General features: G+C 35.2%; 1 protein-coding gene across 23 annotated transcripts in view; it reads left to right on the forward strand.

Moving 5' to 3' along the window:
- The window catches only part of PTPRD (protein tyrosine phosphatase receptor type D), a 2,527,413-nt gene that overhangs the window by 309,069 nt on the left and 2,203,633 nt on the right, over positions 1-14,711 (forward strand). For all 23 annotated transcript variants that reach the window (XM_070794551.1, XM_070794552.1, XM_070794555.1 and 20 more), the window contains exon 2: positions 11,173-11,227. The gene's annotated coding sequence lies outside the window, so the exon portion shown is untranslated. The remainder of the gene's footprint in view (positions 1-11,172; positions 11,228-14,711) is intronic.

Consider the following 14,711-nt stretch of genomic DNA (forward strand, 5'->3'; position numbering starts at 1 on the left):
CTTATAATAAACATTTATTTCTCCCATTCTTAGAGATTGAGAAGTCTAAGTTCAGGCCATGAACAAATTTGACATATTATGCATGCCCTCTTCCAGATTGTAGGCTGCCAGCTTCTTGCTGTATCCTCACAGGGCAGAAAGAGGGCAAGAAAACTCTCTGGGATACTTTTTATAAGGCACTAGTACCATTCATAAGTTTTCATGATTTAATTACCTCCCAGAGGCTCTACCTCCTAATGCTATCCCATTAGAAGTTAGGATTCCAGCATTTGAATTTCGGAGAGACACAGATAATTTAGTCAATTGCAGACTGTTATCTAAAATATATGAAGAACTCTTAAATTCTTAAAATGTGAGAATAAGAAAACAAATAACCATATTAAAAATGACCAAACACCTTAAGAGATAATTTCAAAGATATACAGTTGTCAAAGAAGTGTATAAAAAGTTGGTCTACATCATATGTCATCAGAGAAATAAAAATTAAAACAATAGTTAGATACCACTACAAAACTATGAGAGGCTTCCCAGGTGATGCTAGAGATAAAGAACTCACCTCCCAATGCAGGAGACATGAGAGATGCATGTTAGATCCCTGAGTCAGAAAGATCCCTGGAGGAGAGCATGGCAACGCATTCCAGTATTCTTGCCTGGAGAATCCCCTGAACAGAGGACCCCCTTTCAGGCTGCGGTCCATAAGGTTGCAAAGAGGCATACGTGACTGAAGTGACATAGTATGCATGCACAAACACACACCCAACTATTAGAGCGGCCAAAATCTAGAATGCTGAAGACACCAAATGCTACCGAAGATATGAAACAACAGGAATTCTCATCCATTCCTGGTGGAAATACAACATGGTACAGCTATTTTGGAAAATATTTTGGCAGTATCTTACAAAGCTAAACATACTTTATGATACTGGAATTAGAAGTTATACTCCTTGTTATTTAGTAAAGTAGCTAAAATCTTAGGTCCACATAAAACCTGTACACAGAATGTTTATAGCAGCTTTATTCATAATTGCCAAAGCATGGAAGAAATGAAAGTGTTCTCCAGTATGTGAATAGATGAATAAACTGTAATACATCCAGACAATGCAAAAGCATTGAGTGACACAAGAAAATGAAGTATCAAGTCATGAAAAGACATGAAGGAACTTTAAATGAATGTTACTAAATGAAAGAAGCCAATCTGAGATGACTACATACTATAGGATTCCAATTATATGACATTCTGGAAAGAGCACAACTACGGAGACAATAAAAAGATCAGTGGTTGCCAGGGACTGCAGAAAAAGGGGAATGGATAGAACACAAAGAATATTTAGAGCAATGAAAGTACCTTGTATGATATTATAGTGATGGATATATATCATTATACGTTTATCCAAATTCATTGGCTGCACAATACCAAGAGTGGTTCTTCACGTAAACTATAGACTTTGAGTGACAATGATGTGTCAGTACAATTTTATCAGTTGTAACAGATGCCCCACTCTGGTGAACAGTAGTCAGGGATGTTGTCAATGGGGAATGTTATGCATGTGTTGTGGTAGGGGGTATATGGATAATATGTGTACCTTCCACTAAATTTAATTGTGAACCTAAACCTTCTCCAAAAAGTAATGTATATTTTAAAAATAAATAATATCCCCTAAAGGAGAAAATAATTATTTATTAACTATTAATAAGATACTAGATATAGATGAAGGATTTGAATAGACATTTTTCCAAAAAGTTGTAAATGGCAAATAAGTACATAAAAAGATATTCACTTTGTTAGTTATTAGAGAAATACAAATCAAAACCACAATAAAGTAACATTTGTGCTCCTGCCCTGTTGTTAAGTCATCTGATTTTTGTGACCCTGTGGACTGTAGCCCACCAGGCTCCTCTGTCCATGCAATTTTCCAGCCAAGAATACTGGAGTGGGTTGCCATTTCCTCCTTGAGGGGAACTTCCCAGCCCAGGGATCAAACCCACATCTTCTCTGTCTCCTGCACTAGCAGGAAAATTCTTTAATACTGAGCCATCTGGGAAGCCCTTAAGGTATCATTACAAACCCACTAAGATAATTACAAGTAAAAAGTCAAATAATAACAAGTATTCTTGATGTTGTGGAGAAATTGGAGTCCTCACACATTGCTGACATATAAATGTATATATGTAAATAAATATAAATGGTATCATCCACTTTGGAAAACAGTTTGAAAGATTCTCTAAATGATAAACTGCTACTGCTAAGTCACTTCAGTTATGTCCGACTCTGTGCGACCCCATAGATGGCAGCCCACCAGGCTCCCCCGTCCCTGGGATTCTCCAGGCAAGAACACTGGAGTGGGTTGCCATTTCCTTCTCCAATGCATGAAAGTGAAAAGTGAAAGTGAAGTCACTCAGTCGTGTCCGACTCTTGGCGACCCCATGGACTGCAGCCTACCAGGCTCCTCCATCCATGGGATTTTCCAGGCAAGAGTACTGGAGTGGGGTGCCTTTGCCTTCTCCAAAATGATAAACAGAATTATCATATGGTCTTACACTTGTACCACTAGGGCTATATTCATGACAAATAAAAACATAAGTTCACAAGAACTTGTACATAAATGTTTATATCATGGCTGCATTTCTTTCTGGGAGCTGTAGGAGGAAATCCATTTCCTTGCCTTTTCCACATTCTAAAGCCTTCTTGCATTACAGATATCACCACCATCTTCAAAGCCAGCAATGGCTAATAGAGTCTTTGTCACATCATATCATTCAGATTCTTACTCTCCTGCCTCACTTTCTCACTTATCTTAACCCTACGATTACACTGGACCCACCTGAATAATCCAGGATAACCCCCACTATCTTAAACTCACCTCATTGACAGTTTAATTCTCCTATACCATGTAATATAAGATATTCGCAGTTTTGGGAGATTAAAACATGAATATATTTAGGGGATAATTATCAGGCTTACCACAAATGACTCTTTTTTTAAATTAATTATTTTACCATTTTTAAATTATTATTTTAAAATTGGTTAATTTTAAATTAAATTCTACAGATATTACTAAATGAAAATGACCATTAATGTTTTCCTATGTATTCAATGTATTCAAATAATGGGAGAGGTAAACTTTTTAATTTTAAAATAGAAATGCTAAAATATACATTTTAATACCAGGATACCAAGTGTTATTTTGCCTACTAAAAATGACCAAGAATATATTTTTAACAAAAATTCAGCATCCATTTTTTTGCTTAGAGGCATAGAATTTTGACTGTGATGATATATGCCATGCATTCATGCATGGTTATTCACTCAGTTCTGCTTGACTCTTTTACAACCTCATGGACTGTAATCCGTCTGGCTCCTCTGTCTATGGAATTCTCCAGGCAAAAATACTGGAATGGGTAGTCATTCACTTCTTTAGGGGATATTCCCGACCTAGGGATCAAACCCAGGTCTCGTGCATTGCAGGTGGATTCTCTACTCTGAGTCACCAGGGAAGCCCTATATGCTATGCATGGAACAGTGTTTTTTGCATTTGTATAAGTGCAAATCATCCCCATGTTAAATCATTAAATTTATAATTTATACCCCAAAACACTGTTTTCTAATGCTTATTTTACTTTAAATGGTGCTCTTAAAAAAATCTAGGAAACAATATTTCCTGTTAAGAAAGTGGGTCACAGGCATATGTGATTAGCAATTTTAGGTAATTTACAGCTAGAAGTTCAGACTGATCTTAATACTGCCTCATAAAAAGTAATCTGAAAATTAACAAAAAATTACCTGGAGAAAAAAATGTACTCATGAAAAGCAGGATTGATTTGAACTAACCCCAAAGAAAGGCAATAAAGTGTTAGAACAGGCAGAAGCAAGGCAGAGAAGCAAAAAGCAACTGGATGGGAGTGGGGTTGTCTGTGGCTCATGAGAATTAAATAGATGTAGATAGGTAGGATGGGTATGTGCAAGAGTGAAGAGAAAGATTTGACCACCTGGCAGATATAAGTATTTAAACACTTGCTTTATTTTAATGACATCACAGTTAAGCAGAAGATAAAACTGTAATTCTTTATTTTAAGATTTTACACAAGTTGATAATCAGATCAGTGGAATACCAAAGATCAGTTAGAGCTGATCAGCTGCTGTAAGGTCTATGCAAAAACACACATTCTTAGAATTACGGTGTTTCTTGCTTTCAGATCTATACCTATCCATTCTCTTCCACTGTTTACTTCAGCAAATTAACCCAAAGACAGGAAAGCAAAATGCTGTCTCCTCCTCACCAAATCTTCCCACAGACATGGGGAAAAGATGCTCTCAAGTTATAAAAGATGCTCTCAATATTATCTTCAACTCTGTTAATGACACTGAACTCAGAATGGAAAAGGATACTGGTTCATTGTGGAAAATTTTAAACCTATATATTCAGATATACTTTGTTTTTCTGGAGTTCTAATATCACTTGTAGTTTAAAATAGTATCATCTTATAATACAACATATGTAGTCTATGCTGTATTAGTTAGTTAAATTACTGTATCACACATTTTCATATTTTCCAGTCTTTATTGTGTTTTCCTGGCATTTTATATATTGTTTTTTCAGTTCTTAGATGTTCTGCTTCAAGTAATTTATTGATTCATTTGTAATGCATTTAAAATATGAACTGAGTCTTCACAATGAACCAGGTATTATTTTAAATCCTTAAATTAACAAGGTCGGTAGACATGTATTTTTCTTTCAAGGAGCCCGAGTTCTTATGTTAGATGAGAGCCAGGGAATGGATTTTGATCCCAATTTGTTTTCTTATGTTTTTTTTTCAAGGATTTCTAATTTTTACACAGAAACATTTTATCTTAGGATCCTATTTTGTTCTTTAAAATGCTTTCTTTGATTCTAGTGTTTTATTTTCTATTTTTGGTATAATTTCTTAAATTTAATGTAGTTTTATACTGTCATGTATAAAAGCTGTAAAAAGATTACTCAGAATTATCAAAATGTATTTTCATGTGTAAAGTCACAAATATTTGGCTGGTCAAAAAGTTTGTTTGAGTTTTTCCATAAGATGTTACAGAAAAGCCTTTGTAGCCAACACAAAATATTGTAATCACTTTTTATAATCAAAACTTTTGATTAGTTCCTTCATCCAACAAATATGTATTGAATACTATTTACAAGTCAGAAACTGAGGAGTATTTATCAATGTAGAAAAACAGCTAGTCTTTTTGACTTTGGCCTATGCAAAACTTTCATTCTAAAAGATGTAGAGAAAAGCAAATGGGGCTCAGAGACAGAAAATTATGTAATTTTACTATAATAAATATAATTTGGATTTACTGGGTGTAACAGTAGCACCTAAAATAAATATCTAACATAAATATGGAATAACATAGAAAGTGTGTCATTAGAGTATTTTTTGCATGACTTTTATTTTTGTTTTGATGCTTTTTTAATGTAGCATTTATAAAAATGTGGAAGTAGGACTTACAGGAAAGATGCTTTATATATATGTATAAAATATATATATATATAAAAGTACAATTATGTATATGTATGCTGCTGCTGCTGCTAAGTCGTGTCTGACTCTGTGCGATCCCATAGATGGCAGCCCACCAGGCTCCCCCGTCCCTGGGATTCTCCAGGCAAGAACACTGGGGTGGGTTGCCATTTCCTTCTCCAATGCATGAAAGTGAAAAGTGAAAGTGAAGTCGCTCAGTTGTGTCCGACTCTTAGCGACCCCATGGACTACAGCCAGTATAATTCATATAGGATAATTCTTCAAAAGGAACAATTATATATGTACATGTATATATACCGTATACATATATAATTGTTCCTTTTGAAGAATTGTACTTTTTTAATTTGTTCACTAAAAAATTTTATTTCTCTAGCAGAGAGTAGACTATTTAGTAAATACATAGTGGAAGAAAGGGCATGACTGACTCAATGGACATGAGTTTGAGCAAGCATCAGGAGATGGTGATGGACAGGGAATACTGGCATGCTGCAGTTCATGGGATCCCAAAGAGTCAGACATGACTGAGTGACTGAAAATGACAAATATATTAGAATTTATTGTGTATAAAATACCACATTGAATAGACATGTTAGAAATAAGCAAAATTATTCTTTAGATAAGCATACTTCTTTATTTAGAAAATAAAAATTACGTTCTTTTTTTTAAGGAATTAGTCAACTAATTTGTCATGAAATACACCTATCCTGAGTTTTTCTAGCCTATAAATTGATTGCTGATGTGTATTTTTATATTGCTGCAAAAATCCAATAATAATCATCCTTCTTTGCTGTATTGATGCCTATGCCATTTCTGAATTCACATATATTTTTATCGTAAGTGTATAGAAACAGGAAAAGCCCAGCAGCAATACTAAATTTTTAACAGCTATTTCACTACTCATTTACAAACGTATTACATTTCTTGTGTTCTACATGATTAAAAATTATGACTATATCCTTGAATAAACAAAGTAAATAAGTAAAGAGGATGTGTCACCTGTCAGTGACACGAAACAAAGTCAAGGGCACACTCATGATGCATGTAGAAGTCAATATGATCTGATGGTCTCCCAGTGAGATGCATGTGAAGTCCATACTAATTAACCTATAAATCAGACTGATGCTTGAGTTTATTTGGGCCAGAAAGACTACCTACTGTCAAGCAATCAAGCAATACCTCTTTAATTGCAATTTATTCCAACAACCACACTTTATTGATCCTAGCATACACTTATGCCACAGCAGTATCATTATTCAACTTTATTTTAACAGCTTCGAAAGGTTAGAAAGTTAGAAACCACAGTGAAAGAGACCATTAACATGTTGAGTTGCTAACATTGCTTCATGCTCTATGTTGAGCAATGTCAACTATATTTATGAAATTGTATGATAAGACAAGGAAAAGGGACTAATATTTAATAGGCACCTAAAATACCTATTGTTTTTTTATAATAAATATTACTTTTTAGTCACCAAAAAAAGCAAACACAACAAAAAGCACATAAAATCAGGAAGGATCAATATTGTTATTTGCATTTTACAGATAAGTTGCAGTTTAGAAAGTGTGTTAGTCACTCAGTCATGATCGATGTTTTGTGACCCCATGGTCTGTCCATGGAATTCTCTAGGCAAGAATACTGGAGTGGGTTGCTTTTCCCTTCTCCAGGGGATCTTCCCACCCAGGGAACAAACTCAGATCTCCTGCATTGCAGTCAGTTTCTTTACCATCTGAGCTACCAGGGAAGCCCAAAGTTGCAACTTAGAGGTAGAGTGAATTTCCTAGAACTTCATTGTTAAAATGTTCAAATCATCTCTCTCACTACAAAGCACATGTTTAATTTCTTATATAATTTCTTCCAATATTTTTGCACACTGACCATTCTATGATATGGTCTTCATCATGACACACTCTAAGTGATATTTAAAGTGTGCAGACAGCTCATCTACATGAATTTTGTAGCTAATATGATTTTTAAAACATAAAACATCAGTGTATGATCATTCTTATTTGTCACTTGTAACCCCATTTATAATCCAAGTTATCATTTTTCCTGAATTTAAATATTCAGATCAGATCAGGTCAGTTGCTCAGTCGTGTCCAACTCTTTGTGACCCCATGAATCGCAGGACGCCAGGCCGCCCTGTCCATCACCAACTCCCGGAGTTCACTCAGCCTCACATCCATTGAGTCAGTGATGCCATCCAGCCATCTCATCCTCTGTCGTCCCCTTCTCCTCTTGCCCCCAATCCCTTCCAGCATCAGAGTCTTTTCCAATGAGTCAACTCTTCACATGAGGTGGCCAAAGTATGGAGTTTCAGCTTTAGCATCATTCCTTCCAAAGAAATCCCAGGGCTGATCTCCTTCAGAATGGACTGGTTGGATCACCTTGCAGTCCAAGGGACTCTCAAGAGTCTTCTCCAACACCACAGTTCAAAAGCATCGATTCTTCAGCGCTCAGCCTTCTTCACAGTCCAACTCTCACATCCATACATGACCACAGGAAAAACCATAGCCTTGACTAGACGGACCTTTGTTGGCAAAGTAATGTCTCTGCTTTTGAATATGCTATCTAGGTTGGTCATAACTTTCCATCCAAGGAGTAAGCGTCTTTTAATTTCATGGCTGCAGTCACTATCTGCAGTGATTTTGGAGCCCAGAAAAATAAAGTCTGACACTGTTTCCACTGTTTCCCCATCTATTTCCCATGAATTGATGGGACCGGATGCCATAGTCTTCATTTTCTGAATGTTGAGCTTTAAGCCAACTTTTTCACTCTCCAATTTCACATTCATCAAGAGGTTTTTGAGTTCCTCTTCACTTTCTGCCATAAGGGTGGTGTCATCTGCATATCTGAGGTTATTGATATTTCTCCCGGCAATCTTGATTCCAGCTTGTGTTTCTTCCAGTCCAGCATTTCTCATGATGTACTCTGTATATAAGTTAAATAAACAGGGTGACAATATACAGCCTTGACATACTCCTTTTCCTATTTGGAACCAGTCTGTTGTTCCATGTCCAGTTCTAACTGTTGCTTCCTGACCTGCATAAAGGTTTCTCAAGAGGCAGGTCAGGTGGTCTGGTATTCCCATCTCTTTCAGAATTGTCCACAGTTTATTTGATCCACACAGTCAAAGGCTTTGGCATACTCAATAAAGCAGAAATAGATGTTTTTCTGGAACTCTCTTGCTTTTTCCATGATCCAGCAGATGTTGGCAATTTGATCTCTGGTTCCTCTGCCTTTTCTAAAACCAGCTTGAACACCAGGAAGTTCACGGTTCACATATTGCTGAAGCCTGGCTTGGAGAATTTTGAGCATTACTTTACTAGCGTGTGAGATGAGTGCAATTGTGCAGTAGTTTGAGCATTCTTTGGCATTGCCCTTCTTTGGGATTGGAATGAAAACTGAGCTTTCCAGTCCTGTGGCCACTGCTGAGTTTTCCAAATTTGCTGGCATATTGAGTGCAGCACTTTCACAGCATCTTTCAGGATTTTGGATAGGTCAACTGGAATTCCATCACCTCCACTAGCTTTGTTCGTAGTGATGCTTTCCAAGGCCCACTTGACTTCACATTCCAGGATGTCTGGCTCTAGGTCAGTGATCACACCACCATGATTATCTGGGTCATGAAGATCTTTTTTGTACAGTTCTTCTGTGTAGTCTTGCCATCTCTTCTTAATATTTTCTGCTTCTGTTAGGTCCATACCATTTCTGTCCTTTATCGAGCTCATCTTTGCATGAAATGTTCCTTTGGTATCTCTGATTTTCTTGAAGAGATCTCTAGTCTTTCCCATTCTGTTTTTTTCCTCTATTTCTTTGCATTGATCACTGAAGAAGGCTTTCTTATCTCTTGCTATTTTTTGGAACTCTGCATTCAGATGTTTATATCTTTCCTTTTCTCCTTTGCTTTTTGCTTCTCTTCTTTTCACAGCTATTTGTAAGGCCTCCCCAGACAGCCATTTTGCTTTTTTGCAATTATTTTACATGGGGATGGTCTTGATCCCTGTCTCCTGTACAATGTCACGAACCTCATTCCATAGTTCATCACACACTCTATCTATCAGATCTAGGCCCTTAAATCTATTTCTCATTTCCACTGTATAATCATAAGGGATTTGATTTAGGTCATACCTGAATGGTCTAGTGGTTTCCCCTACTTTCTTCAATTTAAATCTGAATTTGGCAATAAGGAGTTCGTGGTCTGAGCCACAGTCAGCTCCTGGTCTTGTTTTTGCTGACTGTGTAGAGCTTCTCCATCTTTGGCTGCAAAGAATATAATCAGTCTGATTTCAGTGTTGACCATCTGGTGATGTACATGTATAGAGTCTTCTCTTGTGTTGTTGGAAGAGGGTGTTTGTTATGACCAGTGCATTTTCTTGGCAAAACTCTATTAGAATTTAAATATTAGAGTTGTAAAATTTCAGTTTGGAATTTTTAGCTCTTTAGATAATGTATGCAACATGTCTAGTAAAAAACCTTTTAGAGTTTCAGTGAATCTTTAGGAAATATTTGGTGAGTATAAAGATTGCTTAAAGTTTGACCTTTCACTTATTTCCCCTCAACTTAAAAGGCTATCTGACTTAATTGAATATTGATAATTAAAACATGCATATATTTCAGATGTATAAATTAATGATTTGATATATGTATACATTGTGCAATATTCACTACAATTCAGCTAATTAACATATTTATTTCTTCATATGGGTGATTACCATTGTTTTTGAGGAGGAAGGAGCAAGAAATTTAAGATTTACTCTTTAAACAAATGTCAAATGTAACAAATTTAAAGTGTATAATACAATACTGTTAACTATAGTCACATTGTAAACCTTAGATCTCCAGAACGTTTTTATATTTCATGACTAAAGTACATATTCTTTGACCAGTAGAATACATATCGTATTCTCCCTAACTAATTATAACCACAGTAGTGCTCTCTGTTTTTATGAAACTGACATTTCAGATTCCACCTATGATTGAGAATATGCAGTATTTGCTTTTCTGCATCTGGCTTATTTCACTTATCATATTTTTCGGGTTCATCCATGTTGTCTCAAATGACAGGATCTCCTTTTTTTAAGGCTGATTAATATTCTAGAGAGAGTGTGTGTGTGTATGTGTGTGTAGTCAAATATATAGCCACATTTTCTTTATCCATTCATCAACAAACATTTGGAAATGTAAATTGATACAGCCATTTTGGGAAAACACTGGATTTTCCTTAAAATATTAAAAATATAAATATCCTTTGATCCAATAATCTCATTTATGGATATATATTCAAAAGATATGAAACCAATATCTCAAAGATATTTCTCATTTCAGCATTATTTACAATAGCAAAGATGTGGAAACAGCCTAAATATCCTCCATGGATGAATGGATAAAGTTTGTCATATCTTATACATGCTTTCTGAGTTGATGTTTTTATAAACCAAATTATCACAATTCTTCATGAATCCTCTGTAAATCATTGACCAGATTTAAGCCTTACAGGAAGAGACCAAAAAGTGGAGACTCTAAACTTCCAAAGTAGCTCTACTTTTAATGCTTCTATTTGTTATGCTTCCATAAAATTTCATTCACAGAATAAATAAGCCAATATACTTTAAAGTGTAGTTTAAAATCATGGATCTAGTCCAATGTCCTCATTTTCACAGGTGAAGAAATGAAGATTCAGAGAAGTAAAGGACCTGTGTCAAAGTCACAGTGCTAGTAAGTAATATCTACAAATCTAGAGTCATATGTGTCACACTGTTTGACCTGAGTTCTATCTATTGCATGACAATTTTTTATTTTTCAGCTAAGATTCAGTGTTAAAAGTCTGTGTAAAACTCTATTTCCATTCCTGACATATGCTTACTGGCACTAATTGCTTGTGATCTGTGTTCAGTTCTACTACACACTTTGGAAGACATGTAGAAACGGAGTTACAGGATGTTCCTTTTAAAAAGAGACAGTGTGAATCATGAGATGGTGTCCCAACAGAAAGATGTCATTCATTTCAGGCCTTGCCATGTCCTTGGTGCTTAATAAGAATCATTACATTTTATTTTCAAAAAATTCTATAAGGTTTTGATACATAACTTAGAAATAAACTAAAGCTTTAACATGTTTGATAGTTTTCCCAAGTACATAGAGCTATTTAATGTCAGAGCTGGTTTCAAATCAAAATCTGACTTCAAAGTTGCCCACTTATTGTATTGTACAATTCTGTAATTAAAGACAAACATTAATACAACTAATACATAATTCCAGATCAGTGTGATATACACTAGTATGATATAATGTCAAGAGAAAACTAAGCAATAAAAGATCAACTTGAGTTGACAGTGTATAAAGATAGATATTTTCTTGGTATTGACTCCAAGCTAGTGATTTTTTGAAGATTTATTACTATGAAGACATTATGTATAATAATATCTGTAAATGAGTGGGGAAATATTGGCTACATATACATAATGACATTACAGTTGGAGATTGCTAATTTGTCAAATAAAGTAGAATAAGAATTTCAAAAAAAGGAGGCTTTATTTTATCTGTTGGAATATGAATGAATTATTGAAGAAAACAAATGACATTTTTAATTCGATGGGGTATAGATGTGTGAGGATAGATGAAATCATCCATCCTCAAGAGGAAGTGTAAGAAACATGGAGGTGGAAATAAATAGGGACATTTGGCAATAGGGGAGATTGAATCCTCAAATATGATAAGAGTGAGGTGTTATTTCAAAAGGTTGAACTGGGATTCTTTGGTGAAAGTTTTGAAACCTGATCTTAAAAATTATATTTTACTATATAAATGAAAAATGGATATTTTAGGTGCTTGTTATTATTTGTTTATTGCTATAATCTGTGCAACTCTATAATCAGAGCTGTGTCTTAGAAAAACTATGACAGCATTATGATAGTCTACATAGATGAAAAATCAGAAGTGAGGATACCAAGTAGCTGGTGTGCAAAAAATGAGGTCAAACACTCCTTCTTGATTTGTATCTGTTTTGTCTGTAAAAGATGGTGACATCCCCCCTTCCCAGTAGCTGAATCACTCAGATTTCTATGGTAACTTTGAGGAGGAAATATTACTGATCTCATATCCCAGGCCTTAGCTCAGTTTGCCTCAAAGAAACATAAAATTCCATAGATCCAATATCCTATTTTCTTCCATTTGTCTTTTTCTAATAAATATTTATTGGATGAATAAATAAATCCCTTTTCAATCTGCTTGAAAATCACTGTTATATAGAGGAGACGATAGATGCCATGATAGTTTTATTATCCTGGAAGCCTACTTCTTCCTAGAGAAGTCCTTCTGACTTCCCTTGTGCTTTACCTTAAAATTTGCACTCCAGTTGGAGGAAGGGAAAAAGTAAGAGATACTTGTTTTTTCATGAGAGGCATAAATTAATATGAAGTAGCTGTGCTAGTCTAAAAATTTTGCCCAGACAATGAAGGAACGCCAAAAAATTGAAAAAAAGCCTTCATGCAAATTAAGAATCATTGATTCCTATAGATCAACCACTTGGTTTTAACATCTAAATAAAGAGGAAAGAGCCTTAAAAGCCCTCTGCTCTAAGGTTAGCTAAAGGATGTAGGACAACAGCTCTTAATTTGGATTTCATTTTCAACTTCTAGCACTCTGCTCATTTTGAAAACCTTCTTGCTCCGGGAATTGTATGCATCCATTAGTGAGGCTGACCAACACCACACATAATGTCCTGCTGTTTCTTAACTGTGATCCCACAAGTAATGATACTGCTATGCTTTCTTCTTGCTTAGTTGAATTCATCATAGAATTGAAACTTTCTTTAGATTTTTTTTTTTTTTTTTTTTGTCTTGTGGATTGCATTTTTTATTCCAGGCTCCCTTTAAGTATGTGCTTCATTTAACTTATATCTATTCGTCTTATAAGCAATACATCTACTAAATTTATTCCTTCTGTATTGAATCTCTGGTTTCCTTTGTTAGAAAAAACATGGGCTACTCCATACATGGGCTGTCCTTCTCAAAGGCAGTACCTTTGCCTTTAGAAAACTTTTTACCAAGCGGATATATATTAACATTTCTGTACTTCTAAGAAAGCAGCACTTTGATGTAGGTGCTATTCAAGTAAACTCTATGTATAAGGTTTGACATTTTGTTTGGTCAGGTATTTGAAATGAAAAGGTAAATTAGAGTTTTAGGTGTGAAAGTAACAATAGAAGTACACCTTTTCCAGTAGAGGTGGTAAAAGTCAAAATAGGCCAAACGTGTGAGGTCTGGTGTGAGCTCTGAATATCTATATCCTTCTGTCTGATACACATAAATTTTATTTGTGGAGTGAATATGTACCTTATTGGCTTGTAACTGACAGTTCTTTGGTCTTTCCAATTGTCTATTTGTGAAAGTACTCTAATCCATCAGTTAAAGGTGACATAGGATTGGATAGAAATCTGTCATTTGATTTTATGTCTCAATAGTCAGTCCTCTGCTTGCTTAAATGTCACACATTAGGCAAAATGGTGAGTTTGCACAAGGACTGAGTTGGAACACCCCAAGTGATTCCTGGTAGCCACTTGTTCTGAGAAGTGGAGATAAATGTGGCATACTCAGCTTTGTTTCTTGGCTATAACTATAATATTGCCAGCAAGACCCAGTGGCATTCTATTTATAATTTTTGTTTATACATTCTAAATTGGTCTTTGAACTAAAACTAGAATGAAATTCATATTACAGAGATGCAACTTGCTTCGTAACTCTTTAATCTTTGGTATAGGGAAATGAGAGAAAACATTTGCTTAGTTTTCCAACAGGATAACTTAATAAATGTAGTGCTAAGATAATTTTAAAGAAGAAGGATTATTGAAAATGTATTTGAGCAAAAAATAGAACAGTTTATTATGAGAGGTAGTTTGGAACAGAGATCAAGATTATAGATCCTGGCGAAACATAATATGTGTGAACTAATGGATTCCACCATTGTTATTTGTATAACCTTGCAAAGGTTTTCAAATGGTCAGATGTTTGTAACAGGGGTATGCTTCTTGCTATGATTTATTAGGATTAGCAAACCACTTCAGAGTAAACTTGACATAAAATAATGTAGAATCCCTATGGCAAGTGAAGTTCCATTGACCTAAGGGCAGACTGAATTGGAGTAACTCTTTTAGCAGTCTTTGCTGGGACTGAGTGATCTTCATAGTATCCTGGTGTGTGCC

Source organism: Bos indicus, chromosome 8, assembly GCF_029378745.1.
Source record: "Bos indicus isolate NIAB-ARS_2022 breed Sahiwal x Tharparkar chromosome 8, NIAB-ARS_B.indTharparkar_mat_pri_1.0, whole genome shotgun sequence".
NCBI classification, from domain to species: Eukaryota; Metazoa; Chordata; class Mammalia; order Artiodactyla; family Bovidae; genus Bos; species Bos indicus.